This window comes from Lissotriton helveticus, chromosome 6 (assembly GCF_964261635.1).
Source record: "Lissotriton helveticus chromosome 6, aLisHel1.1, whole genome shotgun sequence".
Classification (NCBI taxonomy): domain Eukaryota; kingdom Metazoa; phylum Chordata; class Amphibia; order Caudata; family Salamandridae; genus Lissotriton; species Lissotriton helveticus.
Window position 1 is genome coordinate 224,694,209 of NC_136067.1, and position 26,081 is coordinate 224,720,289.

The following is a 26,081-nucleotide window of genomic DNA, read 5'->3' on the forward strand; positions in this document are numbered from 1 at the left end:
ATCATGGGTCCCACTCTGCAACTCTTGGCAATAGCTTGCTTAATCTCCACACCAGCCCTACCGCTAGGATGCCTGGCTTCACCTTGGGGTGCCCAGGAGTGGGCACCTCACAGGAACAGTCCAGGACGGGTTCCTCAGCGGCACAGCGCGGGGACACACTGGCTAGTGTAACCAGGCGCTTTATAAGCTCAGTATTATTATTATTATTATTATTATTATTAATCCTGTCCAAATGGGCTATAAAGTGGTGATTTGTGGGAGCAGAGCTCACGTGACACTCTAATTAATGGGAGGATCTGCCCCCCCTCCCCCAAACACACACATAACGGGGCAAAACACCCTACGCTGTCAAAAGGGACCGGGTGGAAATACATTTAAAACAAGCATTTGCAACGCATTAGGTCTCGCATTTACGAGAGTTTGGCATTGTAAATGACCATGCCTATTTTTTTGTGTTTAAAACATTAATGAAAGGCATGGTTAATTACAATGCCAATAGCTTAAACTTGCGTAAATGCGAGACCTTATGCATTGCAAATGCTTGTTCTTGTGCGGCGCACCAGTCTGCTCCTTTACGACACTTTGCAACAGAGGCAGCTGCCGACTTGACAACCTATGTTATATCATGTTCTCTACGTAATGTGCAGAAAGACAAGCATATAATGAGAGTCACGTCTTGCTCTGTGGTTTATACGTATATGGCACATCCTGCGACTGAGCAGCCCCCGTCCAGTGGTATAGGACGCAGCAGCAGTTTTGATCTGGCTAGCAAACATTGGGCCCAACAAGTGGGTTCAATGCACGACAAACACAGAGCCTCACAAAGAACCGCTTTTATCTTCCATCCACCTCTTTTCATATCGACGTTCACGCTACTCCACCATTCCAGCGGGTGTACCCCAAGAGCATCATGGTAAATGCAGTTTCCTCAAAGCGGGTTCGCTTTGCAAAAGATTCGATGTGTGATGCAAAATTGCAGGCCAACTCTGGACACCAGTGTTTCAGGATTATTGTCCTTCATCAGCAGAGTGTAGGAGGATTTTCAGGGGTTGCTGTGCAGGCTGCCAAAGTGTTCTCAGGTCTGGTACTTCTCAGGGCGCGTAGGGCGTTACCTGAGCTCGTCAGCTCAAAGGCTCAAGGGAGCCGTATTAAGTAAAAGGTCCATAGGTCGCACGCTACTCCACCATTCCAGCGGGTGTACCCCAAGAGCATCATGGTAAATGCAGTTTCCTCAAAGCGGGTTCGCTTTGCAAAAGATTCGATGTGTGATGCAAAATTGCAGGCCAACTCTGGACACCAGTGTTTCAGGATTATTGTCCTTCATCAGCAGAGTGTAGGAGGATTTTCAGGGGTTGCTGTGCAGGCTGCCAAAGTGTTCTCAGGTCTGGTACTTCTCCGGGCGCGTAGGGCGTTACCTGAGCTCGTCAGCTCAAAGGCTCAAGGGAGCCGTATTAAGTAAAAGGTCCATAGGTCGCACGCTACTCCACCATTCCAGCGGGTGTACCCCAAGAGCATCATGGTAAATGCAGTTTCCTCAAAGCGGGTTCGCTTTGCAAAAGATTCGATGTGTGATGCAAAATTGCAGGCCAACTCTGGACACCAGTGTTTCAGGATTATTGTCCTTCATCAGCAGAGTGTAGGAGGATTTTCAGGGGTTGCTGTGCAGGCTGCCAAAGTGTTCTCAGGTCTGGTACCTCTCCGGGCGCGTAGGGCGTTACCTGAGCTCGTCAGCTCAAAGGCTCAAGGGAGCCGTATTAAGTAAAAGGTCCATAGGTCGCACGCTACTCCACCATTCCAGCGGGTGTACCCCAAGAGCATCATGGTAAATGCAGTTTCCTCAAAGCGGGTTCGCTTTGCAAAAGATTCGATGTGTGATGCAAAATTGCAGGCCAACTCTGGACACCAGTGTTTCAGGATTATTGTCCTTCATCAGCAGAGTGTAGGAGGATTTTCAGGGGTTGCTGTGCAGAGTTGGCCTGCAACCTTGCAATTACACTTCGATTCTTTTGAAAAGCGCACCCGCTTTCATGAAAACTGCATTAACCATGATGCTCTTGGGGTATACACGCTGGAATGGTGGAGTAACGTGCGACCTACGGACCCCTTACTTAACACGGCTCCCTTGAGCCTTTCAGCTGACGAGCTGAGGTAACGCCCTACGCGCCTGGAGAGGTACCATACCTGAGAACACTTTGGCAGCCTGCACAGCAACCCCTGAAAACCGCCCTACACTCTGCTGATGAAGGACAATAATCCTGAAACACCGGTGTCCAGAGTTGGCCTGCAACCTTGCAATTACACTTCGATTCTTTTGAAAAGCGCACCCACTTTCATGAAAACTGCATTAACCATGATGCTCTTGGGGTATACACGCTGGAATGGTGGAGTAGCGTGTGACCTACGGACCCCTTACTTAACACGGCTCCCTTGAGCCTTTCAGCTGACGAGCTGAGGTAACGCCCTACGCGCCTGGAGAGGTACCATACCTGAGAACACTTTGGCAGCCTGCACAGCAACCCCTGAAAACCGCCCTACACTCTGCTGATGAAGGACAATAATCCTGAAACACCGGTGTCCAGAGTTGGCCTGCAACCTTGCAATTACACTTCGATTCTTTTGAAAAGCGCACCCGCTTTCATGAAAACTGCATTAACCATGATGCTCTTGGGGTATACACGCTGGAATGGTGGAGTAGCGTGCGACCTACGGACCCCTTACTTAACACGGCTCCCTTGAGCCTTTCAGCTGACGAGCTGAGGTAACGCCCTACGCGCCTGGAGAGGTACCATACCTGAGAACACTTTGGCAGCCTGCACAGCAACCCCTGAAAACCGCCCTACACTCTGCTGATGAAGGACAATAATCCTGAAACACCGGTGTCCAGAGTTGGCCTGCAACCTTGCAATTACACTTCGATTCTTTTGAAAAGCGCACCCGCTTTCATGAAAACTGCATTAACCATGATGCTCTTGGGGTATACACGCTGGAATGGTGGAGTAGCGTGCGACCTACGGACCCCTTACTTAACACGGCTCCCTTGAGCCTTTCAGCTGACGAGCTGAGGTAACGCCCTACGCGCCTGGAGAGGTACCATACCTGAGAACACTTTGGCAGCCTGCACAGCAACCCCTGAAAACCGCCCTACACTCTGCTGATGAAGGACAATAATCCTGAAACACCGGTGTCCAGAGTTGGCCTGCAACCTTGCAATTACACTTCGATTCTTTTGAAAAGCGCACCCGCTTTCATGAAAACTGCATTAACCATGATGCTCTTGGGGTATACACGCTGGAATGGTGGAGTAGCGTGTGACTAGGCTGTGGGGTTTTAGGTTTAAACCTATAATAACTGATAAAACCCCACTGAAAGAAAAATAGCCCTCACCGGTAAAAACATATAAACACTGAAAAAACACCTGGACAACCACAAACTAAATGCCTTTCAAAGAAAGGGAAAAAGAGAGTGAAAGAGTCATTTTTTTCTTCCTGAAGGGGTCAATACAATGTAACTTTGTTATACAAGTAGCAGTAAGAAAGACTGGCTAACATTATTCAGCTTGAGTTTTGTTCTTTAGGGATGCCACTAAAATATTGTTTCTTCTTCCTTTTACTTTTTCAGGTTTGTGGCCTTTGATCTAAAGATGCAGGGTTTAGTTTCATGTTTTAGGTCTAGTTTAATTATTTTATAAACTATAGAGAATCAGGAAATATCAAACTCATATTTGATATTTTTGCTGCATTTGATTCTTTCACCGATAGGTAAAGTGGCTGGTTTCATACAAATCTTTCCTAATATGTGTCATCACATTTACCCACAGAGAATGGGTAAAAACCCTTAATTCATCAGACCATAGTTTCAAGTGGGTCAGTATTGATAGTAGGTGAATTGCCAACACCTCAGGCTTTAAACATTCAATGCAAGGTATAGTGACAAGTATATATATATCACCAAGCATCTGGGATAGTGGTGAAAACATTACACCAGACTTTTGGAAAACATGGAACGCAGTGTCACTTGTAATGCTCTGCAAAAAAGGTTCTTTCCAAATTCAACAAAGATTGGAGTGATATTGTTTGTATTTGCAGTGATTCAGCTACGTATATAAAAAAAAAGTTGTGTGATGACCTGTCAAAATTGATACCCGAGCTGAAGTGATTCCCTGTAATAGATCCTTGCAACTTGTTAGATGGTATGCTGAAAGCATCTTTACAATCTTAAGAGTTAATGAGGGATGCTATTGACTTTTAGTCCATTCTGGTGCACTGGTTTCTAATGCACAGGAACTAAAACGCAAATATTTATCATTTCGTGCTTTATGTGGCATCAAAGAAAGAGTCATCCCAACTGTGTCCCTTAGCTGTTGGTTCTCAGCCCAATGGGATAAGAATGCTGAGACGGCCTTTTCAAAGAAGTTTACATGGAAAGGAAAGAGCGAGCGCACATGGCCCAAAGACTCACTGAAGAAGCATTGTATGGTGTACTACAATAAGATTAATTAGCAAAAATCTATTTGGACCTCATATACACTATAAGTACACTGTCTATATACCATGTTCGTTCAGTGCAGAAAGCAAGCAATAATAAAAGCAAAACGTTCCATAAACACCGGAAAAACACTTTTTCAGTTGTTTTTAGTGCCGTGAAAATGTGTAACCACTGATAACAACTGTTTTTTAAGATATTGAAAACACTGAAAAAACCCCACCAGAATTTACCAAAAATAGAAACTGAAAACAGGAAAGCCTACGTGTGACCTACGGACCCCTTACTTAACACGGCTCCCTTGAGCCTTTCAGCTGACGAGCTGAGGTAACGCCCTACGCGCCTGGAGAGGTACCATACCTGAGAACACTTTGGCAGCCTGCACAGCAACCCCTGAAAATCGCCCTACACTCTGCTGATGAAGGACAATAATCCTGAAACACCGGTGTCCAGAGTTGGCCTGCAACCTTGCAATTACACTTCGATTCTTTTGAAAAGCGCACCCGCTTTCATGAAAACTGCATTAACCATGATGCTCTTGGGGTATACACGCTGGAATGGTGGAGTAGCGTGCGACCTACGGACCCCTTACTTAACACGGCACCCTTGAGCCTTTTAGCTGACGAGCTGAGGTAACGCCCTACGCGCCTGGAGAGGTACCATACCTGAGAACACTTTGGCAGCCTGCACAGCAACCCCTGAAAACCGCCCTACACTCTGCTAATGAAGGACAATAATCCTGAAACACCGGTGTCCAGAGTTGGCCTGCAACCTTGCAATTACACTTCGATTCTTTTGAAAAGCGCACCCGCTTTCATGAAAACTGCATTAACCATGATGCTCTTGGGGTATACACGCTGGAATGGTGGAGTAGCGTGCGACCTACGGACCCCTTACTTAACAGGGCTCCCTTGAGCCTTTCAGCTGACGAGCTGAGGTAACGCCCTACGCGCCTGGAGAGGTACCATACCTGAGAACACTTTGGCAGCCTGCACAGCAACCCCTGAAAACCGCCCTACACTCTGCTGATGAAGGACAATAATCCTGAAACACCGGTGTCCAGAGTTGGCCTGCAACCTTGCAATTACACTTCAATTCTTTTGAAAAGCGCACCCGCTTTCATGAAAACTGCATTAACCATGATGCTCTTGGGGTATACACGCTGGAATGGTGGAGTAGCGTGCGACCTACGGACCCCTTACTTAACACGGCTCCCTTGAGCCTTTCAGCTGACGAGCTGAGGTAACGCCCTACGCGCCTGGAGAGGTACCATACCTGAGAACACTTTGGCAGCCTGCACAGCAACCCCTGAAAACCGCCCTACACTCTGCTGATGAAGGACAATAATCCTGAAACACCGGTGTCCAGAGTTGGCCTGCAACCTTGCAATTACACTTCGATTCTTTTGAAAAGCGCACCCGCTTTCATAAAAACTGCATTAACCATGATGCTCTTGGGGTATACACGCTGGAATGGTGGAGTAGCGTGCGACCTACGGACCCCTTACTTAACACGGCTCCCTTGAGCCTTTCAGCTGACGAGCTGAGGTAACGCCCTACGCGCCTGGAGAGGTACCATACCTGAGAACACTTTGGCAGCCTGCACAGCAACCCCTGAAAACCGCCCTACACTCTGCTGATGAAGGACAATAATCCTGAAACACCGGTGTCCAGAGTTGGCCTGCAACCTTGCAATTACACTTCGATTCTTTTGAAAAGCGCACCCGCTTTCATGAAAACTGCATTAACCATGATGCTCTTGGGGTATACACGCTGGAATGGTGGAGTAGCGTGCGACCTACGGACCCCTTACTTAACACGGCTCCCTTGAGCCTTTCAGCTGACGAGCTGAGGTAACGCCCTACGCGCCTGGAGAGGTACCATACCTGAGAACACTTTGGCAGCCTGCATAGCAACCCCTGAAAACCGCCCTACACTCTGCTGATGAAGGACAATAATCCTGAAACACCGGTGTCCAGAGTTGGCCTTTAACCTTGCAATTACACTTCGATTCTTTTGAAAAGCGCACCCGCTTTCATGAAAACTGCATTAACCATGATGCTCTTGGGGTATACACGCTGGAATGGTGAAGTAGCGTGCGACCTACGGACCCCTTACTTAACACGGCTCCCTTGAGCCTTTCAGCTGACGAGCTGAGGTAACGCCCTACGCGCCTGGAGAGGTACCATACCTGAGAACACTTTGGCAGCCTGCACAGCAACCCCTGAAAACCGCCCTACACTCTGCTGATGAAGGACAATAATCCTGAAACACCGGTGTCCAGAGTTGGCCTGCAACCTTGCAATTACACTTCGATTCTTTTGAAAAGCGCACCCGCTTTCATGAAAACTGCATTAACCATGATGCTCTTGGGGTATACACGCTGGAATGGTGGAGTAGCGTGCGACCTACGGACCCCTTACTTAACACGGCTCCCTTGAGCCTTTCAGCTGACGAGCTGAGGTAACGCCCTACGCGCCTGGAGAGGTACCATACCTGAGAACACTTTGGCAGCCTGCACAGCAACCCCTGAAAACCGCCCTACACTCTGCTGATGAAGGACAATAATCCTGAAACACCGGTGTCCAGAGTTGGCCTGCAAACTTGCAATTACAATTCGATTCTTTTGAAAAGCGCACCCGCTTTCATGAAAACTGCATTAACCATGATGCTCTTGGGGTATACACGCTGGAATGGTGGAGTAGCGTGCGACCTACGGACCCCTTACTTAACACGGCTCCCTTGAGCCTTTCAGCTGACGAGCTGAGGTAACGCCCTACGCGCCTGGAGAGGTACCATACCTGAGAACACTTTGGCAGCCTGCACAGCAACCCCTGAAAACCGCCCTACACTCTGCTGATGAAGGACAATAATCCTGAAACACCGGTGTCCAGAGTTGGCCTGCAACCTTGCAATTACACTTCGATTCTTTTGAAAAGCGCACCCGCTTTCATGAAAACTGCATTAACCATGATGCTCTTGGGGTATACACGCTGGAATGGTGGAGTAGCTTGCGACCTACGGACCCCTTACTTAACACGGCTCCCTTGAGCCTTTCAGCTGACGAGCTGAGGTAACGCCCTACGCGCCTGGAGAGGTACCATACCTGAGTACACTTTGGCAGCCTGCACAGCAACCCCTGAAAACCGCCCTACACTCTGCTGATGAAGGACAATAATCCTGAAACACCGGTGTCCAGAGTTGGCCTGCAACCTTGCAATTACACTTCGATTCTTTTGAAAAGCGCACCCGCTTTCATGAAAATTGCATTAACCATGATGCTCTTGGGGTATACACGCTGGAATGGTGGAGTAGCGTGCGACCTACGGACCCCTTACTTAACACGGCTCCCTTGAGCCTTTCAGCTGACGAGCTGAGGTAACGCCCTACGCGCCTGGAGAGGTACCATACCTGAGAACACTTTGGCAGCCTGCACAGCAACCCCTGAAAACCGCCCTACACTCTGCTGATGAAGGACAATAATCCTGAAACACCGGTGTCCAGAGTTGGCCTGCAACCTTGCAATTACACTTCGATTCTTTTGAAAAGCGCACCCGCTTTCATGAAAACTGCATTAACCATGATGCTCTTGGGGTATACACGCTGGAATGGTGGAGTAGCGTGCGACCTACGGACCCCTTACTTAACACGGCTCCCTTGAGCCTTTCAGCTGACGAGCTGAGGTAACGCCCTACGTGCCTGGAGAGGTACCATACCTGAGAACACTTTGGCAGCCTGCACAGCAACCCCTGAAAACCGCCCTACACTCTGCTGATGAAGGACAATAATCCTGAAACACCGGTGTCCAGAGTTGGCCTGCAACCTTGCAATTACACTTCGATTCTTTTGAAAAGCGCACCCGCTTTCATGAAAACTGCATTAACCATGATGCTCTTGGGGTATACACGCTGGAATGGTGGAGTAGCGTGCGACCTACGGACCCCTTACTTAACACGGCTCCCTTGAGCCTTTCAGCTGACGAGCTGAGGTAACGCCCTACGCGCCTGGAGAGGTACCATACCTGAGAACACTTTGGCAGCCTGCACAGCAACCCCTGAAAACCACCCTACACTCTGCTGATGAAGGACAATAATCCTGAAACACCGGTGTCCAGAGTTGGCCTGCAACCTTGCAATTACACTTCGATTCTTTTGAAAAGCGCACCCGCTTTCATGAAAACTGCATTAACCATGATGCTCTTGGGGTATACACGCTGGAATGGTGGAGTAGCGTGCGACCTACGGACCCCTTACTTAACACGGCTCCCTTGAGCCTTTCAGCTGACGAGCTGAGGTAACGCCCTACGCGCCTGGAGAGGTACCATACCTGAGAACCCTTTGGCAGCCTGCACAGCAACCCCTGAAAACCGCCCTACACTCTGCTGATGAAGGACAATAATCCTGAAACACCGGTGTCCAGAGTTGGCCTGCAACCTTGCAATTACACTTCGATTCTTTTGAAAAGCGCACCCGCTTTCATGAAAACTGCATTAACCACGATGCTCTTGGGGTATACACGCTGGAATGGTGGAGTAGCGTGCGACCTACGGACCCCTTACTTAACACGGCTCCCTTGAGCCTTTCAGCTGACGAGCTGAGGTAACGCCCTACGCGCCTGGAGAGGTACCATACCTGAGAACACTTTGGCAGCCTGCACATCAACCCCTGAAAACCGCCCTACACTCTGCTGATGAAGGACAATAATCCTGAAACACCGGTGTCCAGAGTTGGCCTGCAACCTTGCAATTACACTTCGATTCTTTTGAAAAGCGCACCCGCTTTCATGAAAACTGCATTAACCATGATGCTCTTGGGGTATACACGCTGGAATGGTGGAGTAGCATGCGACCTACGGACCCCTTACTTAACACGGCTCCCTTGAGCCTTTCAGCTGACGAGCTGAGGTAACGCCCTACGCGCCTGGAGAGGTACCATACCTGAGAACACTTTGGCAGCCTGCACAGCAACCCCTGAAAACCGCCCTACACTCTGCTGATGAAGGTCAATAATCCTGAAACACCGGTGTCCAGAGTTGGCCTGCAACCTTGCAATTACACTTCGATTCTTTTGAAAAGCGCACCCGCTTTCATGAAAACTGCATTAACCATGATGCTCTTGGGGTATACACGCTGGAATGGTGGAGTAGCGTGCGACCTACGGACCCCTTACTTAACACGGCTCCCTTGAGCCTTTCAGCTGACGAGCTGAGGAAACGCCCTACGCGCCTGGAGAGGTACCATACCTGAGAACACTTTGGCAGCCTGCACAGCAACCCCTGAAAACCGCCCTACACTCTGCTGATGAAGGACAATAATCCTGAAACACCGGTGTCCAGAGTTGGCCTGCAACCTTGCAATTACACTTCGATTCTTTTGAAAAGCGCACCCGCTTTCATGAAAACTGCATTAACCATGATGCTCTTGGGGTATACACGCTGGAATGGTGGAGTAGTGTGCGACCTACGGACCCCTTACTTAACACGGCTCCCTTGAGCCTTTCAGCTGACGAGCTGAGGTAACGCCCTACGCGCCTGGAGAGGTACCATACCTGAGAACACTTTGGCAGCCTGCACAGCAACCCCTGAAAACCGCCCTACACTCTGCTGATGATGGACAATAATCCTGAAACACCGGTGTCCAGAGTTGGCCTGCAACCTTGCAATTACACTTCGATTCTTTTGAAAAGCGCACCCGCTTTCATGAAAACTGCATTAACCATGATGCTCTTGGGGTATACACGCTGGAATGGTGGAGTAGCGTGCGACCTACGGACCCCTTACTTAACACGGCTCCCTTGAGCCTTTCAGCTGACGAGCTGAGGTAACGCCCTACGCGCCTGGAGAGGTACCATACCTGAGAACACTTTGGCAGCCTGCACAGCAACCCCTGAAAACCGCCCTACACTCTGCTGATGAAGGACAATAATCCTGAAACACCGGTGTCCAGAGTTGGCCTGCAACCTTGCAATTACACTTCGATTCTTTTGAAAAGCGCACCCGCTTTCATGAAAACTGCATTAACCATGATGCTCTTGGGGTATACACGCTGGAATGGTGGAGTAGCGTGCGACCTACGGACCCCTTACTTAACACGGCTCCCTTGAGCCTTTCAGCTGACGAGCTGAGGTAACGCCCTACGCGCCTGGAGAGGTACCATACCTGAGAACACTTTGGCAGCCTGCACAGCAACCCCTGAAAACCGCCCTACACTCTGCTGATGAAGGACAATAATCCTGAAACACCGGTGTCCAGAGTTGGCCTGCAACCTTGCAATTACACTTCGATTCTTTTGAAAAGCGCACCCGCTTTCATGAAAACTGCATTAACCATGATGCTCTTGGGGTATACACGCTGGAATGGTGGAGTAGCGTGCGACCTACGGACCCCTTACTTAACACGGCTCCCTTGAGCCTTTCAGCTGACGAGCTGAGGTAACGCCCTATGCGCCTGGAGAGGTACCATACCTGAGAACACTTTGGCAGCCTGCACAGCAACCCCTGAAAACCGCCCTACACTCTGCTGATGAAGGACAATAATCCTGAAACACCGGTGTCCAGAGTTGGCCTGCAACCTTGCAATTACACTTCGATTCTTTTGAAAAGCGCACCCGCTTTCATGAAAACTGCATTAACCATGATGCTCTTGGGGTATATACGCTGGAATGGTGGAGTAGCGTGCGACCTACGGACCCCTTACTTAACACGGCTCTCTTGAGCCTTTCAGCTGACGAGCTGAGGTAACGCCCTACGTGCCTGGAGAGGTACCATACCTGAGAACACTTTGGCAGCCTGCACAGCAACCCCTGAAAACCGCCCTACACTCTGCTGATGAAGGACAATAATCCTGAAACACTGGTGTCCAGAGTTGGCCTGCAACCTAGCAATTACACTTCGATTCTTTTGAAAAGCGCACCCGCTTTCATGAAAACTGCATTAACCATGATGCTCTTGGGGTATACACGCTGGAATGGTGGAGTAGCGTGCGACCTACGGACCCCTTACTTAACACGGCTCCCTTGAGCCTTTCAGCTGACGAGCTGAGGTAACGCCCTACGCGCCTGGAGAGGTACCATACCTGAGAACACTTTGGCAGCCTGCACAGCAACCCCTGAAAACCGCCCTACACTCTGCTGATGAAGGACAATAATCCTGAAACACCGGTGTCCAGAGTTGGCCTGCAACCTTGCAATTACACTTCGATTCTTTTGAAAAGCGCACCCGCTTTCATGAAAACTGCATTAACCATGATGCTCTTGGGGTATACACGCTGGAATGGTGGAGTAGCGTGCGACCTACGGACCCCTTACTTAACACGGCTCCCTTGAGCCTTTCAGCTGACGAGCTGAGGTAACGCCCTACGCGCCTGGAGAGGTACCATACCTGAGAACACTTTGGCAGCCTGCACAGCAACCCCTGAAAACCGCCCTACACTCTGCTGATGAAGGACAATAATCCTGAAACACCGGTGTCCAGAGTTGGCCTGCAACCTTGCAATTACACTTCGATTCTTTTGAAAAGCGCACCCGCTTTCATGAAAACTGCATTAACCATGATGCTCTTGGGGTATACACGCTGGAATGGTGGAGTAGCGTGCGACCTACGGACCCCTTACTTAACACGGCTCCCTTGAGCCTTTCAGCTGACGACCTGAGGTAACGCCCTACGCGCCTGGAGAGGTACCATACCTGAGAACACTTTGGCAGCCTGCACAGCAACCCCTGAAAACCGCCCTACACTCTGCTGATGGAGGACAATAATCCTGAAACACCGGTGTCCAGAGTTGGCCTGCAACCTTGCAATTACACTTCGATTCTTTTGAAAAGCGCACCCGCTTTCATGAAAACTGCATTAACCATGATGCTCTTGGGGTATACACGCTGGAATGGTGGAGTAGCTTGCGACCTACGGACCCCTTACTTAACACGGCTCCCTTGAGCCTTTCAGCTGACGAGCTGAGGTAACGCCCTACGCGCCTGGAGAGGTACCATACCTGAGTACACTTTGGCAGCCTGCACAGCAACCCCTGAAAACCGCCCTACACTCTGCTGATGAAGGACAATAATCCTGAAACACCGGTGTCCAGAGTTGGCCTGCAACCTTGCAATTACACTTCGATTCTTTTGAAAAGCGCACCCGCTTTCATGAAAATTGCATTAACCATGATGCTCTTGGGGTATACACGCTGGAATGGTGGAGTAGCGTGCGACCTACGGACCCCTTACTTAACACGGCTCCCTTGAGCCTTTCAGCTGACGAGCTGAGGTAACGCCCTACGCGCCTGGAGAGGTACCATACCTGAGAACACTTTGGCAGCCTGCACAGCAACCCCTGAAAACCGCCCTACACTCTGCTGATGAAGGACAATAATCCTGAAACACCGGTGTCCAGAGTTGGCCTGCAACCTTGCAATTACACTTCGATTCTTTTGAAAAGCGCACCCGCTTTCATGAAAACTGCATTAACCATGATGCTCTTGGGGTATACACGCTGGAATGGTGGAGTAGCGTGCGACCTACGGACCCCTTACTTAACACGGCTCCCTTGAGCCTTTCAGCTGACGAGCTGAGGTAACGCCCTACGTGCCTGGAGAGGTACCATACCTGAGAACACTTTGGCAGCCTGCACAGCAACCCCTGAAAACCGCCCTACACTCTGCTGATGAAGGACAATAATCCTGAAACACCGGTGTCCAGAGTTGGCCTGCAACCTTGCAATTACACTTCGATTCTTTTGAAAAGCGCACCCGCTTTCATGAAAACTGCATTAACCATGATGCTCTTGGGGTATACACGCTGGAATGGTGGAGTAGCGTGCGACCTACGGACCCCTTACTTAACACGGCTCCCTTGAGCCTTTCAGCTGACGAGCTGAGGTAACGCCCTACGCGCCTGGAGAGGTACCATACCTGAGAACACTTTGGCAGCCTGCACAGCAACCCCTGAAAACCACCCTACACTCTGCTGATGAAGGACAATAATCCTGAAACACCGGTGTCCAGAGTTGGCCTGCAACCTTGCAATTACACTTCGATTCTTTTGAAAAGCGCACCCGCTTTCATGAAAACTGCATTAACCATGATGCTCTTGGGGTATACACGCTGGAATGGTGGAGTAGCGTGCGACCTACGGACCCCTTACTTAACACGGCTCCCTTGAGCCTTTCAGCTGACGAGCTGAGGTAACGCCCTACGCGCCTGGAGAGGTACCATACCTGAGAACCCTTTGGCAGCCTGCACAGCAACCCCTGAAAACCGCCCTACACTCTGCTGATGAAGGACAATAATCCTGAAACACCGGTGTCCAGAGTTGGCCTGCAACCTTGCAATTACACTTCGATTCTTTTGAAAAGCGCACCCGCTTTCATGAAAACTGCATTAACCACGATGCTCTTGGGGTATACACGCTGGAATGGTGGAGTAGCGTGCGACCTACGGACCCCTTACTTAACACGGCTCCCTTGAGCCTTTCAGCTGACGAGCTGAGGTAACGCCCTACGCGCCTGGAGAGGTACCATACCTGAGAACACTTTGGCAGCCTGCACATCAACCCCTGAAAACCGCCCTACACTCTGCTGATGAAGGACAATAATCCTGAAACACCGGTGTCCAGAGTTGGCCTGCAACCTTGCAATTACACTTCGATTCTTTTGAAAAGCGCACCCGCTTTCATGAAAACTGCATTAACCATGATGCTCTTGGGGTATACACGCTGGAATGGTGGAGTAGCATGCGACCTACGGACCCCTTACTTAACACGGCTCCCTTGAGCCTTTCAGCTGACGAGCTGAGGTAACGCCCTACGCGCCTGGAGAGGTACCATACCTGAGAACACTTTGGCAGCCTGCACAGCAACCCCTGAAAACCGCCCTACACTCTGCTGATGAAGGTCAATAATCCTGAAACACCGGTGTCCAGAGTTGGCCTGCAACCTTGCAATTACACTTCGATTCTTTTGAAAAGCGCACCCGCTTTCATGAAAACTGCATTAACCATGATGCTCTTGGGGTATACACGCTGGAATGGTGGAGTAGCGTGCGACCTACGGACCCCTTACTTAACACGGCTCCCTTGAGCCTTTCAGCTGACGAGCTGAGGAAACGCCCTACGCGCCTGGAGAGGTACCATACCTGAGAACACTTTGGCAGCCTGCACAGCAACCCCTGAAAACCGCCCTACACTCTGCTGATGAAGGACAATAATCCTGAAACACCGGTGTCCAGAGTTGGCCTGCAACCTTGCAATTACACTTCGATTCTTTTGAAAAGCGCACCCGCTTTCATGAAAACTGCATTAACCATGATGCTCTTGGGGTATACACGCTGGAATGGTGGAGTAGTGTGCGACCTACGGACCCCTTACTTAACACGGCTCCCTTGAGCCTTTCAGCTGACGAGCTGAGGTAACGCCCTACGCGCCTGGAGAGGTACCATACCTGAGAACACTTTGGCAGCCTGCACAGCAACCCCTGAAAACCGCCCTACACTCTGCTGATGATGGACAATAATCCTGAAACACCGGTGTCCAGAGTTGGCCTGCAACCTTGCAATTACACTTCGATTCTTTTGAAAAGCGCACCCGCTTTCATGAAAACTGCATTAACCATGATGCTCTTGGGGTATACACGCTGGAATGGTGGAGTAGCGTGCGACCTACGGACCCCTTACTTAACACGGCTCCCTTGAGCCTTTCAGCTGACGAGCTGAGGTAACGCCCTACGCGCCTGGAGAGGTACCATACCTGAGAACACTTTGGCAGCCTGCACAGCAACCCCTGAAAACCGCCCTACACTCTGCTGATGAAGGACAATAATCCTGAAACACCGGTGTCCAGAGTTGGCCTGCAACCTTGCAATTACACTTCGATTCTTTTGAAAAGCGCACCCGCTTTCATGAAAACTGCATTAACCATGATGCTCTTGGGGTATACACGCTGGAATGGTGGAGTAGCGTGCGACCTACGGACCCCTTACTTAACACGGCTCCCTTGAGCCTTTCAGCTGACGAGCTGAGGTAACGCCCTACGCGCCTGGAGAGGTACCATACCTGAGAACACTTTGGCAGCCTGCACAGCAACCCCTGAAAACCGCCCTACACTCTGCTGATGAAGGACAATAATCCTGAAACACCGGTGTCCAGAGTTGGCCTGCAACCTTGCAATTACACTTCGATTCTTTTGAAAAGCGCACCCGCTTTCATGAAAACTGCATTAACCATGATGCTCTTGGGGTATACACGCTGGAATGGTGGAGTAGCGTGCGACCTACGGACCCCTTACTTAACACGGCTCCCTTGAGCCTTTCAGCTGACGAGCTGAGGTAACGCCCTATGCGCCTGGAGAGGTACCATACCTGAGAACACTTTGGCAGCCTGCACAGCAACCCCTGAAAACCGCCCTACACTCTGCTGATGAAGGACAATAATCCTGAAACACCGGTGTCCAGAGTTGGCCTGCAACCTTGCAATTACACTTCGATTCTTTTGAAAAGCGCACCCGCTTTCATGAAAACTGCATTAACCATGATGCTCTTGGGGTATATACGCTGGAATGGTGGAGTAGCGTGCGACCTACGGACCCCTTACTTAACACGGCTCTCTTGAGCCTTTCAGCTGACGAGCTGAGGTAACGCCCTACGTGCCTGGAGAGGTACCATACCTGAGAACACTTTGGCAGCCTGCACAGCAACCCCTGAAAACCGCCCTACACTCTGCTGATGAAGGACAATAATCCTGAAACACTGGTGTCCAGAGTTGGCCTGCAACCTAGCAATTACACTTCGATTCTTTTGAAAAGCGCACCCGCTTTCATGAAAACTGCATTAACCATGATGCTCTTGGGGTATACACGCTGGAATGGTGGAGTAGCGTGCGACCTACGGACCCCTTACTTAACACGGCTCCCTTGAGCCTTTCAGCTGACGAGCTGAGGTAACGCCCTACGCGCCTGGAGAGGTACCATACCTGAGAACACTTTGGCAGCCTGCACAGCAACCCCTGAAAACCGCCCTACACTCTGCTGATGAAGGACAATAATCCTGAAACACCGGTGTCCAGAGTTGGCCTGCAACCTTGCAATTACACTTCGATTCTTTTGAAAAGCGCACCCGCTTTCATGAAAACTGCATTAACCATGATGCTCTTGGGGTATACACGCTGGAATGGTGGAGTAGCGTGCGACCTACGGACCCCTTACTTAACACGGCTCCCTTGAGCCTTTCAGCTGACGAGCTGAGGTAACGCTCTACGCGCCTGGAGAGGTACCATACCTGAGAACACTTTGGCAGCCTGCACAGCAACCCCTGAAAACCGCCCTACACTCTGCTGATGAAGGACAATAATCCTGAAACACCGGTGTCCAGAGTTGGCCTGCAACCTTGCAATTACACTTCGATTCTTTTGAAAAGCGCACCCGCTTTCATGAAAACTGCATTAACCATGATGCTCTTGGGGTATACACGCTGGAATGGTGGAGTAGCGTGCGACCTATGGACCCCTTACTTAACACGGCTCCCTTGAGCCTTTCAGCTGACGAGCTGAGGTAACGCCCTACGCGCCTGGAGAGGTACCATACCTGAGAACACTTTGGCAGCCTGCACAGCAACCCCTGAAAACCGCCCTACACTCTGCTGATGAAGGACAATAATCCTGAAACACCGGTGTCCAGAGTTGGCCTGCAACCTTGCAATTACACTTCGATTCTTTTGAAAAGCGCACCCGCTTTCATGAAAACTGCATTAACCATGATGCTCTTGGGGTATACACGCTGGAATGGTGGAGTAGCGTGCGACCTACGGACCCCTTACTTAACACGGCTCCCTTGAGCCTTTCAGCTGACGAGCTGAGGTAACGCCCTACGCGCCTGGAGAGGTACCATACCTGAGAACACTTTGGCAGCCTGCACAGCAACCCCTGAAAACCGCCCTACACTCTGCTGATGAAGGACAATAATCCTGAAACACCGGTGTCCAGAGTTGGCCTGCAACCTTGCAATTACACTTCGATTCTTTTGAAAAGCGCACCGCTTTCATGAAAACTGCATTAACCATGATGCTCTTGGGGTATACACGCTGGAATGGTGGAGTAGCGTGCGACCTACGGACCCCTTACTTAACACGGCTCCCTTGAGCCTTTCAGCTGACGAGCTGAGGTAACGCCCTACGCGCCTGGAGAGGTACCATACCTGAGAACACTTTGGCAGCCTGCACAGCAACCCCTGAAAACCGCCCTACACTCTGCTGATGAAGGACAATAATCCTGAAACACCGGTGTCCAGAGTTGGCCTGCAAACTTGCAATTACACTTCGATTCTTTTGAAAAGCGCACCCGCTTTCATGAAAACTGCATTAACCATGATGCTCTTGGGGTATACACGCTGGAATGGTGGAGTAGCGTGCGACCTACGGACCCCTTACTTAACACGGCTCCCTTGAGCCTTTCAGCTGACGAGCTGAGGTAACGCCCTATGCGCCTGGAGAGGTACCATACCTGAGAACACTTTGGCAGCCTGCACAGCAACCCCTGAAAACCGCCCTACACTCTGCTGATGAAGGACAATAATCCTGAAACACCGGTGTCCAGAGTTGGCCTGCAACCTTGCAATTACACTTCGATTCTTTTGAAAAGCGCACCCGCTTTCATGAAAACTGCATTAACCATGATGCTCTTGGGGTATACACGCTCGAATGGTGGAGTAGCGTGCGACCTACGGACCCCTTAATTAACACGGCTCCCTTGAGCCTTTCAGCTGACGAGCTGAGGTAACGCCCTACGCGCCTGGAGAGGTACCATACCTGAGAACACTTTGGCAGTCTGCACAGCAACCCCTGAAAACCGCCCTACACTCTGCTGATGAAGGACAATAATCCTGAAACACCGGTGTCCAGAGTTGGCCTGCAACCTTGCAATTACACTTCGATTCTTTTGAAAAGCGCACCCGCTTTCATGAAAACTGCATTAACCATGATGCTCTTGGGGTATACACGCTGGAATGGTGGAGTAGCGTGCGACCTAAGGACCCCTTACTTAACACGGCTCCCTTGAGCCTTTCAGCTGACGAGCTGAGGTAACGCCCTACGCGCCTGGAGAGGTACCATACCTGAGAACACTTTGGCAGCCTGCACAGCAACCCCTGAAAACCGCCCGACACTCTGCTGATGAAGGACAATAATCCTGAAACACCGGTGTCCAGAGTTGGCCTGCAACCTTGCAATTACACTTCGATTCTTTTGAAAAGCGCACCCGCTTTCATGAAAACTGCATTAACCATGATGCTCTTGGGGTATACACGCTGGAATGGTGGAGTAGCGTGCGACCTACGGACCCCTTACTTAACACGGCTCCCTTGAGCCTTTCAGCTGACGAGCTGAGGTAACGCCCTACGCGCCTGGAGAGGTACCATACCTGAGAACACTTTGGCAGCCTGCACAGCAACCCCTGAAAACCGCCCTACACTCTGCTGATGAAGGACAATAATCCTGAAACACCGGTGTCCAGAGTTGGCCTGCAACCTTGCAATTACACTTCGATTCTTTTGAAAAGCGCACCCGCTTTCATGAAAACTGCATTAACCATGATGCTCTTGGGGTATACACGCTGGAATGGTGGAGTAGTGTGCGACCTACGGACCCCTTACTTAACACGGCTCCCTTGAGCCTTTCAGCTGACGAGCTGAGGTAACGCCCTATGCGCCTGGAGAGGTACCATACCTGAGAACACTTTGGCAGCCTGCACAGCAACCCCTGAAAACCGCCCTACACTCTGCTGATGAAGGACAATAATCCTGAAACACCGGTGTCCAGAGTTGGCCTGCAACCTTGCAATTACACTTCGATTCTTTTGAAAAGCGCACCCGCTTTCATGAAAACTGCATTAACCATGATGCTCTTGGGGTATATACGCTGGAATGGTGGAGTAGCGTGCGACCTACGGACCCCTTACTTAACACGGCTCTCTTGAGCCTTTCAGCTGATGAGCTGAGGTAACGCCCTACGCGCCTGGAGAGGTACCATACCTGAGAACACTTTGGCAGCCTGCACAGCAACCCCTGAAAACCGCCCTACACTCTGCTGATGAAGGACAATAATCCTGAAACACCGGTGTCCAGAGTTGGCCTGCAACCTTGCAATTACACTTCGATTCTTTTGAAAAGCGCACCCGCTTTCATGAAAACTGCATTAACCATGATGCTCTTGGGGTATACACGCTGGAATGGTGGAGTAGCGTGCGACCTACGGACCCCTTACTTAACACGGCTCCCTTGAGCCTTTCAGCTGACGAGCTGAGGTAACGCCCTACGCGCCTGGAGAGGTACCATACCTGAGAACACTTTGGCAGCCTGCACAGCAACCCCTGAAAACCGCCCTACACTCTGCTGATGAAGGACAATAATCCTGAAACACCGGTGTCCAGAGTTGGCCTGCAACCTTGCAATTACACTTCGATTCTTTTGAAAAGCGCACCCGCTTTCATGAAAACTGCATTAACCATGATGCTCTTGGGGTATACACGCTGGAATGGTGGAGTAGCGTGCGACCTACGGACCCCTTACTTAACACGGCTCCCTTGAGCCTTTCAGCTGACGAGCTGAGGTAACGCCCTACGCGCCTGGAGAGGTACCATACCTGAGAACACTTTGGCAGCCTGCACAGCAACCCCTGAAAACCGCCCGACACTCTGCTGATGAAGGACAATAATCCTGAAACACCGGTGTACAGAGTTGGCCTGCAACCTTGCAATTACACTTCGATTCTTTTGAAAAGCGCACGCGCTTTCATGAAAACTGCATTAACCATGATGCTCTTGGGGTATACACGCTGGAATGGTGGAGTAGCGTGCGACCTACGGACCCCTTACTTAACACGGCTCCCTTGAGCCTTTCAGCTGACGAGCTGAGGTAACGCCCTACGCACCTGGAGAGGTACCATACCTGAGAACACTTTGGCAGCCTGCACAGCAACCCCTGAACACCGCCCTACACTCTGCTGATGAAGGACAATAATCCTGAAACACCGGTGTCCAGAGTTGGCCTGCAACCTTGCAATTACACTTCGATTCTTTTGAAAAGCGCACCCGCTTTCATGAAAACTGCATTAACCATGATGCTCTTGGGGTATACACGCTGGAATGGTGGAGTAGCGTGCGACCTACGGACCCCTTACTTAACACGGCTCCCTTGAGCCTTTCAGCTGACGAGATGAGGTAACGCCCTATGCGCCTGGAGAGGTACCATACCTGAGAACACTTTGGCAGCCTGCACAGCAACCCCTGAAAACCGCCCTACACTCTGCTGATGAAGGACAATAATCCTGAAACACCGGTGTCCAGAGTTGGTCTGCAACCTTGCAATTACACTTCGATTCTTTTGAAAAGCGCACCCGCTTTCATGAAAACTGCATTAACCATGATGCTCTTGGGGCATACACGCTGGAATGGTGGAGTAGCGTGTGACCTACGGACCCCTTACTTAACACGGCTCCCTTGAGCCTTTCAGCTGACGAGATGAGGTAACGCCCTATGCGCCTGGAGAGGTACCATACCTGAGAACACTTTGGCAGCCTGCACAGCAACCCCTGAAAACCGCCCTACACTCTGCTGATGAAGGACAATAATCCTGAAACACCGGTGTCCAGAGTTGGCCTGCAACCTTGCAATTACACTTCGATTCTTTTGAAAAGCGCACCCGCTTTCATGAAAACTGCATTAACCATGATGCTCTTGGGGTATATACGCTGGAATGGTGGAGTAGCGTGCGACCTACGGACCCCTTACTTAACACGGCTCTCTTGAGCCTTTCAGCTGACGAGCTGAGGTAACGCCCTACGCGCCTGGAGAGGTACCATACCTGAGAACACTTTGGCAGCCTGCACAGCAACCCCTGAAAACCGCCCTACACTCTGCTGATGAAGGACAATAATCCTGAAACACCGGTGTCCAGAGTTGGTCTGCAACCTTGCAATTACACTTCGATTCTTTTGAAAAGCGCACCCGCTTTCATGAAAACTGCATTAACCATGATGCTCTTGGGGTATACACGCTGGAATGGTGGAGTAGCGTGCGACCTACGGACCCCTTACTTAACACGGCTCCCTTGAGCCTTTCAGCTGACGAGCTGAGGTAACGCCCTACGCACCTGGAGAGGTACCATACCTGAGAACACTTTGGCAGCCTGCACAGCAACCCCTGAACACCGCCCTACACTCTGCTGATGAAGGACAATAATCCTGAAACACCGGTGTCCAGAGTTGGCCTGCAACCTTGCAATTACACTTCGATTCTTTTGAAAAGCGCACCCGCTTTCATGAAAACTGCATTAACCATGATGCTCTTGGGGTATACACGCTGGAATGGTGGAGTAGCGTGCGACCTACGGACCCCTTACTTAACACGGCTCCCTTGAGCCTTTCAGCTGACGAGATGAGGTAACGCCCTATGCGCCTGGAGAGGTACCATACCTGAGAACACTTTGGCAGCCTGCACAGCAACCCCTGAAAACCGCCCTACACTCTGCTGATGAAGGACAATAATCCTGAAACACCGGTGTCCAGAGTTGGTCTGCAACCTTGCAATTACACTTCGATTCTTTTGAAAAGCGCACCCGCTTTCATGAAAACTGCATTAACCATGATGCTCTTGGGGCATACACGCTGGAATGGTGGAGTAGCGTGTGACCTACGGACCCCTTACTTAACACGGCTCCCTTGAGCCTTTCAGCTGACGAGATGAGGTAACGCCCTATGCGCCTGGAGAGGTACCATACCTGAGAACACTTTGGCAGCCTGCACAGCAACCCCTGAAAACCGCCCTACACTCTGCTGATGAAGGACAATAATCCTGAAACACCGGTGTCCAGAGTTGGCCTGCAACCTTGCAATTACACTTCGATTCTTTTGAAAAGCGCACCCGCTTTCATGAAAACTGCATTAACCATGATGCTCTTGGGGTATATACGCTGGAATGGTGGAGTAGCGTGCGACCTACGGACCCCTTACTTAACACGGCTCTCTTGAGCCTTTCAGCTGACGAGCTGAGGTAACGCCCTACGCGCCTGGAGAGGTACCATACCTGAGAACACTTTGGCAGCCTGCACAGCAACCCCTGAAAACCGCCCTACACTCTGCTGATGAAGGACAATAATCCTGAAACACCGGTGTCCAGAGTTGGTCTGCAACCTTGCAATTACACTTCGATTCTTTTGAAAAGCGCACCGCTTTCATGAAAACTGCATTAACCATGATGCTCTTGGGGTATACACGCTGGAATGGTGGAGTAGCGTGCGACCTACGGACCCCTTACTTAACACGGCTCCCTTGAGCCTTTCAGCTGACGAGCTGAGGTAACGCCCTACGCGCCTGGAGAGGTACCATACCTGAGAACACTTTGGCAGCCTGCACAGCAACCCCTGAAAACCGCCCTACACTCTGCTGATGAAGGACAATAATCCTGAAACACCGGTGTCCAGAGTTGGCCTGCAACCTTGCAATTACACTTCGATTCTTTTGAAAAGCGCACCCGCTTTCATGAAAACTGCATTAACCATGATGCTCTTGGGGTATACACGCTGGAATGGTGGAGTAGCGTGCGACCTACGGACCCCTTACTTAACACGGCTCCCTTGAGCCTTTCAGCTGACGAGCTGAGGTAACGCCCTACGCGCCTGGAGAGGTACCATACCTGAGAACACTTTGGCAGCCTGCACAGCAACCCCTGAAAACCGCCCTACACTCTGCTGATGGAGGACAATAATCCTGAAACACCGGTGTCCAGAGTTGGCCTGCAACCTTGCAATTACACTTCGATTCTTTTGAAAAGCGCACCCGCTTTCATGAAAACTGCATTAACCATGATGCTCTTGGGGTATACACGCTGGAATGGTGGAGTAGCGTGCGACCTACGGACCCCTTACTTAACACGGCTCCCTTGAGCCTTTCAGCTGACGAGCTGAGGTAACGCCCTACGCGCCTGGAGAGGTACCATACCTGAGAACACTTTGGCAGCCTGCACAGCAACCCCTGAAAACCGCCCTACACTCTGCTGATGAAGGACAAGAATCCTGAAACACCGGTGTCCAGAGTTGGCCTGCAACCTTGCAATTACACTTCGATTCTTTTGAAAAGCGCACCCGCTTTCATGAAAACTGCATTAACCATGATGCTCTTGGGGTATACACGCTGGAATGGTGGAGTAGCGTGCGACCTACGGCCCCCTTACTTAACACGGCTCCCTTGAGCCTTTCAGCTGACGAGCTGAGGTAACGCCCTACGCGCCTGGAGAGGTACCATACCTGAGAACACTTTGGCAGCCTGCACAGCAACCCCTGAAAACCGCCCTACACTCTGCTGATGAAGGACAATAATCCTGAAACACCGGTGTCCAGAGTTGGCCTGCAACCTTGCAATTACACTTCGATTCTTTTGAAAAGCGCACCCGCTTTCATGAAAACTGCATTAACCATGATGCTCTTGGGGTATACACGCTGGAATGGTGGAGTAGCGTGCGACCTACGGACCCCTTACTTAACACGCTCCCTTGAGCCTTTCAGCTGACGAGCTGAGGTAACGCCCTACGCGCCTGGAGTGGTACCATACCTGAGAACACTTTGGCAGCCTGCACAGCAACCCCTGAAAACCGCCCTACTCTCTGCTGATGAAGGACAATTATCCTGAAACACCGGTGTCCAGAGTTGGCCTGCAACCTTGCAATTACACTTCGATTCTTTTGAAAAGCGCACCCGCTTTCATGAAAACTGCATTAACCATGATGCTCTTGGGGTATACACGCTGGAATGGTGGAGTAGCGTGCGACCTACGGACCCCTTACTTAACACGGCTCCCTTGAGCCTTTCAGCTGACGAGCTGAGGTAACGCCCTACGCGCCTGGAGAGGTACCATACCTGAGAACACTTTGGCAGCCTGCACAGCAACCCCTGAAAACCGCCCTACACTCTGCTGATGAAGGACAATAATCCTGAAACACCGGTGTCGAGAGTTGGCCTGCAACCTTGCAATTACACTTCGATTCTTTTGAAAAGCGCACCCGCTTTCATGAAAACTGCATTAACCATGATGCTCTTGGGGTATACACGCTGGAATGGTGGAGTAGCGTGCGACCTACGGACCCCTTACTTAACACGGCTCCCTTGAGCCTTTCAGCTGACGAGCTGAGGTAACGCCCTACGCGCCTGGAGAGGTACCATACCTGAGAACACTTTGGCAGCCTGCACAGCAACCCCTGAAAACCGCCCTACACTCTGCTGATGAAGGACAATAATCCTGAAACACCGGTGTCCAGAGTTGGCCTGCAACCTTGCAATTACACTTCGATTCTTTTGAAAAGCGCACCCGCTTTCATGAAAACTGCATTAACCATGATGCTCTTGGGGTATACACGCTGGAATGGTGGAGTAGCGTGCGACCTACGGACCCCTTACTTAACACGGCTCCCTTGAGCCTTTCAGCTGACGAGCTGAGGTAACGCCCTACGCGCCTGGAGAGGTACCATACCTGAGAACACTTTGGCAGCCTGCACAGCAACCCCTGAAAACCGCCCTACACTCTGCTGATGAAGGACAATAATCCTGAAACACCGGTGTCCAGAGTTGGCCTGCAACCTTGCACTTACACTTCGATTCTTTTGAAAAGCGCACCCGCTTTCATGAAAACTGCATTAACCATGATGCTCTTGGGGTATACACGCTGGAATGGTGGAGTAGTGTGCGACCTACGGACCCCTTACTTAACACGGCTCCCTTGAGCCTTTCAGCTGACGAGCTGAGGTAACGCCCTACGCGCCTGGAGAGGTACCATACCTGAGAACACTTTGGCAGCCTGCACAGCAACCCCTGAAAACCGCCCTACACTCTGCTGATGAAGGACAATAATCCTGAAACACCGGTGTCCAGAGTTGGCCTGCAACCTTGCAATTACACTTCGATTCTTTTAAAAAGCGCACCCGCTTTCATGAAAACTGCATTAACCATGATGCTCTTGGGGTATACACGCTGGAATGGTGGAGTAGCGTGCGACCTACGGACCCCTTACTTAACACGGCTCCCTTGAGCCTTTCAGCTGACGAGCTGAGGTAACGCCCTACGCGCCTGGAGAGGTACCATACCTGAGAACACTTTGGCAGCCTGCACAGCAACCCCTGAAAACCGCCCTACACTCTGCTGATGAAGGACAATAATCCTGAAACACCGGTGTCCAGAGTTGGCCTGCAACCTTGCAATTACACTTCGATTCTTTTGAAAAGCGCACCCGCTTTCATGAAAACTGCATTAACCATGATGCTCTTGGGGTATACACGCTGGAATGGTGGAGTAGCGTGCGACCTACGGACCCCTTACTTAACACGGCTCCCTTGAGCCTTTCAGCTGACGAGCTGAGGTAACGCCCTATGCGCCTGGAGAGGTACCATACCTGAGAACACTTTGGCAGCCTGCACAGCAACCCCTGAAAACCGCCCTACACTCTGCTGATGAAGGACAATAATCCTGAAACACCGGTGTCCAGAGTTGGCCTGCAACCTTGCAATTACACTTCGATTCTTTTGAAAAGCGCACCCGCTTTCATGAAAACTGCATTAACCATGATGCTCTTGGGGTATACACGCTGGA